Source organism: Alligator mississippiensis, chromosome 4 (genome assembly GCF_030867095.1).
Source record: "Alligator mississippiensis isolate rAllMis1 chromosome 4, rAllMis1, whole genome shotgun sequence".
Taxonomy (NCBI): Eukaryota; Metazoa; Chordata; order Crocodylia; family Alligatoridae; genus Alligator; species Alligator mississippiensis.
Genome location: NC_081827.1, coordinates 148,202,018 through 148,216,764, shown reverse-complemented (window position 1 = coordinate 148,216,764; position 14,747 = coordinate 148,202,018).

The window sequence follows — 14,747 nt, the reverse complement described above, 5'->3', positions numbered from 1 at the left end:
TCAGTACTCAGACCAGTGCTTTTCAACATGTTTATCAACAATTTGGATTCAGGTATTAAAAGTGAACTGGCAAAGTTTGCTGGCAACACCAAACTATGGAGGAGCGTAGTCATACTCAAAGACAGGCTGGTATTACAGGCTAACCTAGACAGGCTTGTAAGGTGAGCGGATCTTAACCTGATTACATTGAATATGGAGAAATGTAAAGTGCTCAATCTGGGAAGAAATAATCCGCAACACACTTATAGACTCAGCAGTGCTATGCTTGCCAGCACCACATCTGAACAAGACCTGGATGTCATAATAGACCACAAAATGAACATGAGCCACCAATGCCATGCCATAGCTGGCAGAGTGAATCAAACGCTGGCATGCATTAACTGAGGCATCTTGAGCAAGGCTAAGGAGGATGTCATCCTCCCGCTCTACTCACCTTTGGTGAGACCGCAGCTGGATTACCACATCCAGTTCTGAGTGTCACACTTCAGGAAGGATGTGGAGAAGCTCGAGAGAGTCCAAAGGAGGACCACACACATGATTAGAGGCCTAGAAACCAGGTCATATGAGGAGAGGTTGAAAGACTTGGGACTGTTCAGCCTAGAGAAGACTCAGAAGGGACTCGGTGGCAGCCTATAAATATATTAGGGGCATACATCAGGGCTAGGGGAGCATCTGTTCAGCAAGGCACCCCAGAGGAAGGCAAGAAACAATGGGCACAAACTGATTGAAGATTGCTTCAGACTGGACATAAGGAAAGGCTTCTTTACAAGTCGAGTGCCAAGGGTTTGGAACAGGCTCCCCACAGAGGTGGTACAGTCACCCACCCTAGCAATCTTTAAAAAGCGTCTTGACACCCACCTTGCTGGGGTTATCTGACTCTAGCAGTCTTTCCTGCTCAAGTGCAAGGGGGCTGGACCCGATGATCCCAGGGGTCCCTTCCAACCCCTAACATCTATGAAACTATCTATGACAAATGGAAAAATGAGACTGTGTAGCAAATAGTATCATTAGCAGTTACTAATGTACAAAAGAAGAAAACAATTGCATAAGTCTTCTCACTAGATGCAGATCAGACATGTAATGATGCAGAAAAATCAGATGTGTCCTGTAAATCTTACTGCTCAGAATTTATCTGGTCACCACACCGCAACAAGTATATAGAGCAGGGGCAACATGTAGGGGGTGCACGTGCACCCCCTGAGCGTGGTGGTGTACCCCCTACAAAAAGGCACTGCCGACAGTGTCTGCGGTGCCTGCAGGCAGTCACTGCTTGCCACACCCTTCCCCCTCCCCACCGCTGACACCGCTGGCAGTGTCTGCTGGCAGTCAGCGGTCATGGGTGGTCGCCGACCCCTGGTTGACACTTGGCACCTCGCCCCCCTCCCCCCCCCGCCACTAACAGTGCCAGCAGCATCTGCAGGAGCTCCCACTCACCACCACTGCACTCCTGCCACCACCATGCCCCCCCAGCTGCCAGGGGCATGCATCGTTCATGATATAGAGGAGCTGGAGAAAGTGCAGAGCAACAAGGATGATTAGTGACATGGAGGGGTTTCCATTAGGGCTGTGCAAAACAGCTATATTTCGTTTCCATTTCAGATTCAGACGTTTCAGAGGAACAGTGGTTCGTTTTGGTGTTTCAGCTCACTGCTCCATTTTGATTTCGCCAGTTTCAGAGTTTCAACATTGTTTCGGAGATTCAGATCAGCTGAGGAGAGGCAAGCACAGCTGGGTGGCTGCAGGTTCTCCTGTGGCTCCTCCGGCTGTGCTTGCCTCTCCCCAGGTGGGGGGAGCTGTGGGAGAAGCCCCCGTGGCTGCCCTGCCCAGCCCCATCCCCCGCCTGGCCTCTGCCTCCCGGCACTTTAAAAAAAAAGAAAAGAAAAGCCCTGCACTCACTTGGTGTAGCAACAGTGATCAGGGCCTCTGAGGACTTGTGGCAGAGGCCCGCTGCACAGTGCAGGGCAGTGGGGGGCAGCGGGCCTCTGCCCACTGCCCCCCACTTTGTCCAATGGGGTATTTTCATCTTGGCCTCTTTTTAATCACTTTTCTTGCACCTGTCTCTCTTCCCCAGAACTCCACCTCCTTCTCTCAAGAATCATCCTGACTGCATTTACTAATGAGGGCAATGGGAAGAGCAACACACAGCAAGAGCAACAGAGATGAGACCAACCACAGGAGCTACTGAGCAGTTTTTCAGGGTTCATGCTGAGGCCCACTCTCCCCTGGGGTTTTTAAGGGTGAAGAAACCCCCAAATAGCTGGTTCTACTTAATACAGCTGTGTGCAGCTGTAGGTTGACCATATTTCCCAATTCTCTGAATGGGACAACTCAAAGGGTGTTGGTGTGGGGGTTACCTAAGCACTTCCTTTTCAAAGTCCTCTGCCATCCTGCAGCACTCTGCTCCCACCCTTCCTCTACAGCCTACTCAGCTGTCTTTGAGCTCCAGCAGTTGGTTGAGGGCAGCACTGTGGGATGGTAGAAAACCAGCGCCCCCCTATTATGGCCTATTTCAGCCTCTGGCTGGAGAGCAGTACTGCTGGATTCAGTCACATTGCATTAGTCCCCAAGAATGGGGCAGGACTGTCCCTTTGAACACATCTATCCCTTTTCCCAGTTCTCAGAATGGAACAACTAAAAGGTTGTTGGTGTGGGGATTACCTAAGCATTTCCCCTTCAAACTCCTCTGCCATCCTGTAGCACTCTGATCCCTCCCTTCCACTCATGAATGGCATGTGCCTCCGGCAGCTGGAGGGACATGGCTGTGCTGGCGGCAGCATGCAGCACGGCGGCAACAGCAGGAGCACGGCAGTGGTGAGCGTCCCACAGGAGTGTGGGGTGCCCCTCATGTGCTCAGCGGTGAACCCAGAAGTGGGCCAGAAGTACTTTGGAGATTCAGCCACTTAATTAGGTCAAATCTCTGCCGAATTAAATCAGGGACCAAAGCTTTGCGCAGCCCTAGTGAAGAGTCTGAGAGAAACTGCATGTCTCCAGGGAGAGCCCAGAACCACCACACTCCACAAAGACCTTGACACAGACACCATGTGATTTCCAACTCCATGTGATTGAATACAAGGTGTGTAAAGTAGGATAAGCAGGACACCAGCACAGACTGGAAGAGGAAGTAAGGCAATTTTTTTATGTCCAATGACATGATTATGGGTCCCGTACCAGGTATGAGACTAAGACATAGCTGTCCTTAACCATAAGCAAGTTTATTTAACCCTATCCAATACAACTCTAAATTAAAAATAAAGCATTTTCAGCAGTTATAGTTTGAGAACTGTAACTAATCAAAGCAAATGCTCAGCACCGTGTGAATGTGACTTCACAAGTTGATCAGGCTGTGAAGTCTTGTCCAGGGGGCTCCTGGCTCCCATGTCTGATGCAATGCAGGATCTTGGATTGATGACAGGATGTCTTCAGGCTTCCTCCAGGAGTGTTCTGGGGAGGGGTTCCAATTCTTTCCTTATATACCTTATTGCAGGGGCTGTCCTGCTGGGGGGTACTTGGAACAATCCCAGGGGGTATGTGTGGGTGGGCAGGGACAGAGTGTCACCACCTCCCAGGATAAGGGCCAGGGCAGGGCGAGGGCAGTGGTGTCCCTCTGCAGGGTGGGGAAGCTTGCATGTGGCAGTCACTGCCACCACCCACCAGCTCAGTGAGCTTCCCCTCTCACCCCAGCCCAATGAGCTTCCCTGCCCTGCACCAGTCCTGCTCTTGGGAGGCAGCGGCACTCAGTCCCCACCCACCTGTGGGCCATCCCCACCTCCCCACTCCATGGCCAGCTGCGCACCACGTCCCTCCCCCCTCTCCTCGCACACATCCAGTCACTGGGGGTAATTTGATTTTAAAAGGTTGAAAACCCCTGCCTTATCATTACTACATTATCATCATATAATTAGCAAAAGCCCTTCCTTACAATACATATTAACAAGCTTATTTCCATTTGCCATATAAGATTATTTGTGACTGGAATTTTCCAGCTGTTGGAACCTTTTCTCATTCGTAGGTGGGAATTAGTTTTGCTACTGCCAGGGCACATCTACACAAGCATTTGCTTGATCCTAGATTTACTGTGCAGTAAGCTACTGTTCAGTAAGCAATTTTGGCTAGGTGTCTACACATGCAAACACCTGGCAGAAAATTTGCTGCCAGGTTCCTCCAGGCAACTCTGTGGCCACCAGGGGGAACTCCAGGCTCCAGCTCCAGCTGCCAGCAGCTGGCCAGTGCTAATTAAGCCCCAGCCCCATTCTGTGCTCTCTGGGCAGACAGTTCCTGTGCTCAGATGAGCAGCATGACACGCACAGTGGCAGCATGTGGCATCTCTGTCTGTGCCCCCTGTGCATCCCTGCACTACGGCTGCCCCAGCCCCTGACTCTGGCAGTGATAAACGGTGTCCCATGATCCTTCTGGCACGTGCCTGGCCCTCCCTGCCAATGCCCACCTGGCCCTGGCATTGCTCAAGCTGGCCACGCCTGGCAGCTTCCAGTATGTGGGCCGCCTGTTTGGCATGGTGTAGGCCACTGCCTGGGAGACTGTCCTGGAGGTGTGTGGCAAAGTATGTCCCCTATGTGCAAATCAATCTATGTGGTCACCAGTCACCAAGGCAAATCAGTCCCCCTCCATAGGGGGCATACTTTGGGACATCAATGGCCAGATTAAGTCTCTTTAAATCTATTTGAATTTCTTTTATGGCTCACTGTACTCCCAATACAACTTGTTTATTATGATCCAGTTTGACAACATGAGATCCTATAATAGGATTTTTATCACTTGGAAAGTAGTTATCTTAGGACTAATTATACATAATGATAAATTATACCTTGCCATCTGTACCAAATAGGTACCATCTTCAGCAATCATTGACACATTTTCCACACATAATCATAAAAACTGAACTCCCTGTGGGGTCCACAAACACTGTCTTGGATTTATATGAGATGACCAAATTGGAGGACTTAAATAAGTTGCTAAGAAAAAGTGAAACATCCAAGACTGCTGCATGCAAGTTAAGATAGCCGAGGAAATTTCTCTGAATTTGCTTTCATCCGAAGCAAATTCCTGGGCAAGATCATCCTCTAATGGAGAGATTAACCTCAACTTCTGAAGTCCCAGTATGATACACATTGTTACAGCCACTCATGGGACCTTGCCAAAAGCATGCACTAATACTACTGAACACAATGATCCAATTTCACGATAAAGGAGGTGTGCTACTGTCAGCTGCTCCTAAAGTCAGGTAAAACTCAGCCATCGGAAGAGTTGGAAAACTAACTTTGGAAAGACGGAAAATAACAAATTGACTCCAAGCAGTTACAGTGGTATAACTCCCTTCTTCACAGTGATATAATTCCCTTCAAAGTAACATTGCCTCAACAAATATAACTTAGTTTTATTTTGCTTGATCCCCTTGAACAGGCCTCTCTCCAAATTACAAAATGTATTATGGGTCCATACACATCTAAAGCTTCCTGCTACCACCAAGACTGTGTCTGACACTTGCCATAGAACCTGTGTGCCTCTCCAGATAGGGTATGCACCATCAAGGGTTTTTTTTTCCCCATATACTGGCCAATCAATAAATCCTTCAATAATTTGGACTGCAACAGGCAGACCTACCTTTCAGTCTGCTGCAGCTGCCCAGATGGCATTACACCATTGTTGAGCCAAATTAAGCTTTGTTTCCAACCATCTTTCTGGCACAGAGGTCTCAGGTTTAGGGAAGCCTTGACTCTGCAGGTTTTTGTTTCCTTTAAAACAAATGGTTAATGAAGTTTTCCACCCACAGCCTGGTATGTTGGTGTCATAAGTAACATTTAAATACCAACAAGATTCTTTTGAAAGATTTAAAAACATGTCATCCAGTGCTTTACTAAAGGTACACACGTCATTTTTGATAAATGTGACTGCTATACAGGTGGTACCCACAACCTGAAACTCTCATATGAATCACCACTCTTTGTTCCAAATATTAGGACAACTTTCCAGTCCAAGCTGGCTGGAAGTATCCTGGTCTGGGATCCACAGAGAAGTCCAATTTTCAGAAGGGATATTACCAACAATTTCCATAATATTTACATCAAATTCATACATATCTAAATCACCAAAAAACAACACACACCACATAAGACGTACAACACAAAACAAATGAACCATTCTTCATCATAGCAGCAAAGCCATAGCTGAGGGTTTGAATAGTGACCACAAAACCTCACAGAGCATCAGGGTATCTATAAAACAGAACAGACAAGACCAAATTGTCTGCCCCTCTGGGCAGTGGGGTCCCCCAGGGCTCGGTGCTCAAGCCTGCACTGTTCAACATCTTCATCAGCGACTTGGATGAGGGGGTGAAAAGCACCTTGTTCAAATTCACTGATAACACTAAGATGTGGGGAGAAGTGGGCATGCTGGAGGAGAGGGACAGACTGCAACTAGATCTGGACAAGTTACAGGGGCGGGCAGATGAGAACAGGATGGGATTTAATACTGACAAGTGCAGGGTACTGCACCTGGGGAGGAAGAACCAGCAGCCTACCTACAGGCTGGGGAACACCCTTCTCATCAGCACGGAGGCACAAAAGGATCTTGGTGTCATTATTGATTCCAAAATGAACATGGGCTGCCAATGTGGGGACGCGGTCAAGAAGGCTAACCGCACCTTGTCATGAATCCACAGATGCATCATGAGCAGGTCCAAGGAGGTGATCCTTCCCCTCTATGCAACATTGGTCAGGCCTCAGTTGGAGGACTGCGTCCAGTTCTGGGCGCCGCACTTCAGGAGGGATGTGGACAGCATCGAGAGGGTCCAGAGGAGGGCCACTCACATGATCAGGGGGCAGCAGGGCAGGCCCTATGAGTGGAGGCTGCAGGACCTGACCCTGTTCAGCCTCCACAAGAGAAGGCTGAGAGGGGATCTAGTGGCTGTCTACAAACTGGCCAAGGGGGACCAGCAGGCAATGGGAGAGACCCTGTTCCCCCAAGCACTACCAGAAGTAACGAGGAATAATGGCCATAAGTTGATGGAGAGTAAATTCAGGCTAGATATCAGGAGGCACTACTTCACAGTCAGGGTGGCTAGGATCTGGAACCAACTTCCAAGGGAAACGGTGCTCACTCCTAACCTGGGGATCTTCAAAAGGAGGCTAGATAGACACCTTGCCAGAGTTGTTTGACCCCAGCATCCTTTCCTGCCCATGGTGGGGGGTTGGACTTGATGATCTGCTCAGGTCCCTACCAACTATGAAACTATGAAACTATACATTTCTCCCTATTTTCAGGGGCTCCCACCAAAACAATAAACTTCAATGGACATAGGAATTTTGGCCAATTCCCCAAAAATTTCACCAATCATAAAGTGGGCATCCAGGTTGTGTACAATCCAAGCCCCATTCCGAAATGGAACATAACATGGTGGTTGGGCATGGGATGGAAGATTAATGGCAAGTAGGTACCCCCTGGCCCTGCAAGCACCTCCCTGCTCTGCACTCTGTGATGGAGAGAATGGAAGGCCCTCCCCCACTCCCTCTTCTGGATGTGCTTGTTGGTTTCCCCCCATATGATTTGCAGGGAGTTCTCACATGTTTGGGGCTCAGGGCCAAGCCTGCTGAGGGTTTTCCCAGTCTCTGTTTTTCCTACCCTAGCCCTGCCCTGCAAGCACCTCTCCACTGTGCACTATGAACTTTTTGGAAATTGAGTGTCTTGTGCTACCTGTTCAAATATCAATATTGCATTTTGCATAGTCAAGGCCATGCGCTGGGACACATGCTGCTCTAATGGTGTTTGGTTAGGAAAATCTTCCCTAATAACAAACTAGAATGATCTGCTTCACAGCAGAAAGAAAAGATGGAATGAAGGGAACATTTTCCTCATACACCCAGCTGTCTTCCCTCAGCGGTCTTTCCTGGCCTGGGGTGCACAATCTGACCTGGGGGTGCACACTCTGCTCTGTTTTCTACAAATGTAACTGTTTCAGGTGGTTCAATAAGCTGACCTGTCTTCAATAAGCTGAAGTAACTGTCTTGAAAACTGCTTACCTTGAAAATCCTGTAACGGTTGCTTGTTATGTAACTTACTAGCCAATTGCCTGTCATGAATGATGGATTTCAAAGAAGTGTTTACATGCCCAAAGGGTGGCCCTGCCCCTGCCGGTTCTGTTGCCCCTCACTACCAACTCACTGACCCCAGGTTTGACAGTGCCTCTCACTCACCAAACTGCAGTACCCTGCCCCCTGGGCCCTAATGGTGCCCCTCACTCCTGACCCGCAGCCCCCCACCCCCAATCCCTGCTGGTGCCCCTCACTCCTGACCCACATCCCCTGGCACTGCCAGTGCCCCCTGAACTCCCAACCCACAGTCCCCCACCGTGACCCCAATGCTCTCACTCCCAACCCGCAGCCCCCTGCCCACTAGCCCTGCCAGAGGGCCCCAGCTGTGCCCATCTTGCCCGGGCCAGAGCACAGTGGCTCCAGTTCATGCAGGCAGTGGCAGAGTGTGTCCAGCCCAGCACAGGCTGGAGGGAAGAGGGGCAGAGACTTGTGGCAGCCCCGCCCTGGACAGGGCTTCAGTGCCCTGCAGACAATCTGGCCATGGCCCCTCTCCCCCTTTCCCGCTTCTTCCCCCCCTCTTCCCAGGGCAATGTCTGCTTAGCCCCTCTGAGCACAGGCACTGACACATGCACTGACTCCGCTTCTCCGCGCCCCTTTCCTCCACTGGAGAACAGACAATATGGCACAGTTGGGCAAAAGTGTTGCGGACAGACAGACAGACAGACTAAGGCTTTTATTATATTATAATGGCGAATAAATCATTAAAGGTTACTTACATAAATGGCGAATCTCTCTCCTTTTTTTGGTCTATACTATCATCAATTGCAATTATTTTTGAAACAGCAGGAAAGGTCCTTTAACCAGTACAGGGAATCCAAGGAATCCCCAGGCAGCAACAGCATGGCAGATGTGGGGGAGGGAGGAAGGGGTAGAATAAGATTCCTTGGGTTACAGTGTCAGGGGTAGCTCTTATGCCAATGTGGGAACTGCCTAGGGGAACACCCTGAAACTAGCACCCAAGCAGGGATGACAGATGAGGCATGAAGCTCCTGGGATGCAACCCCGCTTGGATAGCCCTTGGCAGTACTGAGGGGTGGCAAAGCATGCATGGCCATGCTGGGCCAGCCCTGTCAAAAAGGGGTTAGCAGGAGGCAAGAAAGACCTGAGGACCAGGCTTGGTGGCCAGACATGGCCAGATGCACCCCTCAGGGTGCCTACTTTTGCCTTCCATCACTTGGGGAACTGCTGGGGTGACTGCTAGGGAGCCCCTAATTCGAAGACCAAAAGAAATTGTTGGCTGCTGGGTGAAGCGACTTTGTATGCTTGCAGAGAAAGCTGTGGTGGGTGCTGTCCAGAGAAAGCTGGAGTGGATGCTAGGGGAACCTCGGGACCAGGGGGACAAAGGTAGGGTGTTTCTATGGGGAACCATGAAAGGCTGGCTTGGTCAGCCCTCACCTGTACCTTGGAGGGGAACCAGGGACCCCTGAATTTGCAGATTATTAAAGAGTGTGTAGCACTGGGCACAGTCCACTGTCAGGCATCCAGGGTTCAGAAAAGCATTGCTGAGGGGTGGCAAGGCATGCAGGGCCAGTGCTGCCATAGGAGCAGCTGGCCAAGCAGCTGACATTGTAGGGACCCTATGGGACACCCTACCTTGGTTAGTGCTGAGAGAAGCTTCTTTTTTTTTTTGCTTGCAAAGAGGCACTTTGCAAAAGGTCAGTGGTCAGGAAAGGCAAAAAAGAACCGACTTCAAGTGGTGGTGAATTTTTGCTGGTTTGACATGGCCAGGTGCACCCATAGGTGTGCCAAGCTGCACCTTCCATGTCTTAGGGACTGTATGGGTGGCCAGGGGAGCCCCAAGGTCCAAGGAGGAGAGAAGAGCCTGGTGCGGGGTCCTGGAAAAAGGAAACCCCAGCCAGCAACATGGGGAGGAGGGAAGACCCTGGGTTGCACTCCCCTTACTGGAGAGGATGCAGGTTCACGAACCCTGACAATCACGGTGAGAACACTGTGGGAGCACCTAATCTCAGGCTGGGTGGGGGAACCAGGGAGGGACCCCTTAATTGGCATCATGAGCATGGGTGTTACTGAGGGTGTTGCCGTGTGGGACTCATTCATCACCTCAGCTTGAAGGAGAGACCACTGATGGCGTGACTGATTGCACCCATGCCCTGTGAGGAAGAACTAGGTGTGATTGCCACCCCAACTGCTCCAGATGTCTGAGGTGAAGTACAAGGCTAGCTGCAGCCTTGCCTTGGACAGCTCCTCCCTCAAGTACTCCCTGCATGCCTCATATAGGGAGGGCACCACCATCCTGCTAAAGGTGGTGCATGCAAGCACTGGATAAGATGGGGCCATGAGCAACTTGAGCCACTTGAACCCTGGCCACTCAACTAAGGAGAAGGGCTGGCTATCCAGAGCAAGCATCTCCCCAATGGTCTGGGTGATCTCACTCGCCCTTGCAACGCACCCCTCTTTGTCTGTGGCTTTCCCCCACTGCTCCAGGGTGGCCTGCCTCTGCTTCATGGGGACATGAGCTTTGGAGAGCGAGGGGGACTTCCCTTTGGGCACATTCACACTGGTGCCAGGCTGAGGAGGAGGAAGGGCAAGGGTGGGGCTGCCTCCTGAGATGCAGCAGCATCGCTGTGGTGTTGAAGTGTTTCATGTCCTTGCCCCAGCTGATGTGCCTTTGGCAGTGCTGGCCAATAGCAAACCTGGGATCATCTACCAGCTCAAAATGCTCCACACTACGCTACTCACTCACTTCTGGGTTGAGGGTGGGGCTTCTGCCTTATCCCCCTCCTCAGCAGGCTGAGGCATAACAGCAGGAGGAGCTGCCTCAACTGAGCCACTTGCCTAAGCCTCCACAGCCTCAACCCCCTCTGAGGTACTGCTTTCCAGAGAAGGAGACCTGGGTCTAGGGAAACTTCGAGGGGTGTGGAGCACAGACTCTGATTTCCCCTCAGTCCCCAGAATTTCTTTTCCTAGGGCACTCAGGTCCCCTGGTTCCAGCTCCAGATCCTCCTCTGATAGTGGGAGGCTCACTCTGGGAGATGAAATTGGGGTGGAGGATATGGTCATTCTGTTGCTGGTGCCTATTGCTGGAGTTAGGGGAGGTGGTGCAGGTGCAGGAATGTCAGGTACTGCTCCCACCTCCTTGCTTTCACTGGCAGCAGAAGCCTCACGGCTGCTTGGGAAGAGAATGTGTCTATGTTTGTGGGGGCGGAACTTGCAGCTCTAGCCCTCCCCCTGCCCCCTCTAGCCCCTCTCCCTCCCCTGCCAGAAGACCTGGCACCTGCCTTTCCAGGACACTTCATATTCATCTTTCCGGTGCTGGAACATGTGTGCGCCTGTCTGACTACTTCTGTGTTGTGCATTTTGTTTACTCTGTGTTGTGTATCTAGTGGACTCTGGTATGATTATTAATTATTAATAACTATATATATCTTGGCATCTTTTGTGATGTGATATGAATCTGAATGTGTGACTTCTTCTTCTTCTTCTCCTTCTTCTTCTTCTTCCAGGACTCTGATTTCTGTGTTGTGTGGGTTAATCTCAATCTGAATCTCTATGTGACTTCTTTTTCCATGCTGCCTTTAGTCTGTATGTAACTAACTATAACTAATAATGTTAATTAATAACTAATAACTATATATAATCTCTTCTTATTCTATGAATATTGGATTTCTTCTTCTTCTATGACGTATGTGTCTAAGTGTGTGTAACGTGTGCTTCCCTGCACAGTGATGGATCACACTGCCAGGGAAAACACTGAACTTTCTTTTTAAAAAGTATTGGGAAAAAAAGAACAAATACAAATTGAAGAAATGAATTGGACAAGGATAAATAAAGTAGAGGGATTCTAAGCTAAAGTAAGCTATATCTTATCCAATCCTTTCTAAGAACAAAAAGGACCAGGCAACTGACTAGGAAGCCAAAGCAGTCCAGTACCTTTCAGATACTGTTGCTCACTCAGGCAAAAACAGCTCACAAAAGGCACAGCAAGCCTGCAGACAGAGGCTTCTATGCTGTTTCTATGCCCTCCCCCAGACACTATGATTGGAAGAGGACTCAAGGAGAGATCACACTCACTGGCCAGCTACAGATGTCAGTCCTCCCTGCCCTCCTGCTCCCCATCCCTGCTCCCCCTCCCTCTTCTCAGTTTCTGTTTCCCCTGAAAGACCACCTCCAAATCTCTGAATCCCCAAATCTTTTCCAAATCTTTTCCAAATCGATTCAGAAAGTTTTAAGCTTCTCCTGATTCAATTCAGGTTTGGAGATTAGGCCTCCAAATCAAACTGAATCTTCTCCAAATACAATCATGAACCAAAGCTTTGCACAGCTCTATTAATCACTTCCTTGTCAAAGTCCTCCAGCATGTTGCAGGATTCTGCTCCCTCCCTTCCTCTGGAGCCTGCTCAGCTGTCTTTGAGGTCCAGCAGTTGGTTTGGGGGGGAACACTATGGGAATGGCAGAGAACCAGCACCCCCCCTATTATGGCCTATTGCAGGTGAGCAGCACTGCTGCATTCAGTCATAGCATTAGTCCCAAAAAATGGGACAGGAATGTCAATTTGAACACATCTGCCATGCCCAGAAGATACTCAGGAAGGTTTTTAAAGCAAGGCTGTTTAAGGGAAAATGGGATGTACAGTCACCCTGTTTAACTGGGACATGCAACAGAATGAAAACCTGCCTGACCACAGTTAATACTGGCTCCTGTTCAGGAGCTGCAGTCTCCTCAGAGAGAGGCTTGGGGCAAGCTCAGGTTTGAGCCAAATTCCACTTGTCTGGCAAGCAAATATCCAGAGCTCGAGTGCCTGTGAATAAGGCAGCAGCATTGTGAGACTAGTCTGCAAGAATTTGCATGTCTTCAGGGACAGCCAAGAGCCACCACACTACACAAGGACCATGACTCAGACACAAGTGTCCTGGGCAGAACCAAGGGAGTGTTTCCTCAGGTGATTGCTGGTGTCCTCTGTCATCACTTCTAGATCTAATTTCCAACTCCAAGTACCTGGACATAGGGTATGTAGGGTAGGATACACAGGACACCAGTAGGGGACGCACAGAGGGAAAGGAAGAGGAGGTGAGGCAGTTGAGGCTGTCTCAATCCATCTATGTGCTGGAAAAGCAGGGAAAACCCTTGGGAGAGTCCGTGTCCAGCAGCCCCACAGAGGAGAGGCTCTAGAGTCAATTCAGCTGAGGCCTGGCTGATGTCTGCAGACAGGGAAGTAGCATATCCAGGAGTGAGCAAGACAGGCACCAGACTGAAGGGATGGAAAAGAAAATTACAAGAAGCTGCTGCTGCTGCTGTCCTGGCTCTGGCTGCCACTCCTCAGGATGCAAAACATCCCCCTGAAGCCACTGAGTGAGGGCCACTGCAAGGTAACCTGGGAGGGGTAGAAGAAGACAGGAAAAAGAGATGCCTGCCCACCGAGAGAGTGGCTGCCTCATGGGGCAGCATGAGAGCATTGGTTGGGTGCCATTATTTTGCCAGGTCAGGTCTAGAGAGAGACTGTGGTATTCACTGCAAAGTGCAGAATCTGACTCCCCGGCTGCAACAGACAGACAGCGCGGGGAGGGAAAAGCACCGCCTGGACCCCACTCACAGGCACTGCTGATAAAGAGAAGATATGTGTTCCTCCAGCAACACACTGTGAGTTCACTGACAGTTGTCACGGCTGGCCAGTGATTTGCAATTCTTTGTAAATTTGGCATTTTGGAAACATGCATCCTCAAAGGAAGTGACTGCTTTAATTTCCCATGGGGTCACACTTCCATCTTCTGCCCAGCTCTGAGAGTCCAAATGTGGTACTCTGCATTTGGGAGGGTCTGGGTGCGTCTGTGCCTGAACTCTCTGGGGGAGTAGCCGGTTCCAATCTGGCACCTGGAGCAGGTGTACCCTGGGGGCAGGAGACATCTCAGCCCTGATCCAGCTGTGTGGGAGAAAGGGACATGGCCCTACCCCAACCTGGCCACATGGGGCTTGTGAATTTGGTAGTAGGGGACTGTGGTATGAATGGCCGCTGCTCCCACAGTGCCGTATTTCCTGACCCATAGGGAGCCCTATGGGCTGGATGCCATAGCTCCACAGGCTGGATCTGCAGCGGGGGCTGGAGGCTAAGTATTCCTGGTCTAAAAACATCTAATCACGTTCCCCCAGTATATCATGTCTTTGTTAAAGTAGAAACACCCTACCCCACAGGGAAAAAATGTTATCTCTTTCTCTCACACATCCATTACACTACATATTATTCAATTGGGAGAAGGGGAAAGGGAGTGTAATAAGTGTTGCTCCCAAACAATACTCACACTGGAGTCTGGTTACACAAAGGCTGATCCCTAGGGCACCACTGGCTTGTCTCCACCTCGGCTATCATACAAATGTAGTTATTCTTTAATTGCCCACCTGAAACAGCTCCTCTTGCCCAACTGGGCAGGAAATTATGGATAAAAAAACGCAATAATCAATCTCATCAACTGCAGGCGGTTGTGAGTGTGTCAATCACAGTGAGCAAGTCCAGCGCTGAACAAAGATGGACACTGAATTCTCCACTCCAATTCTAGGGCAGGTCTGTGTGCAGATGCCCCATTAGGAACTCATCAATGAACAGGTACAAGCACCTTCAGGCTCTTTGTATGGACAGGAGCCTGTGCAGGGGTCCTGTGCACCAGGGAGGGCTGTTCTGCAGGGTCAGGG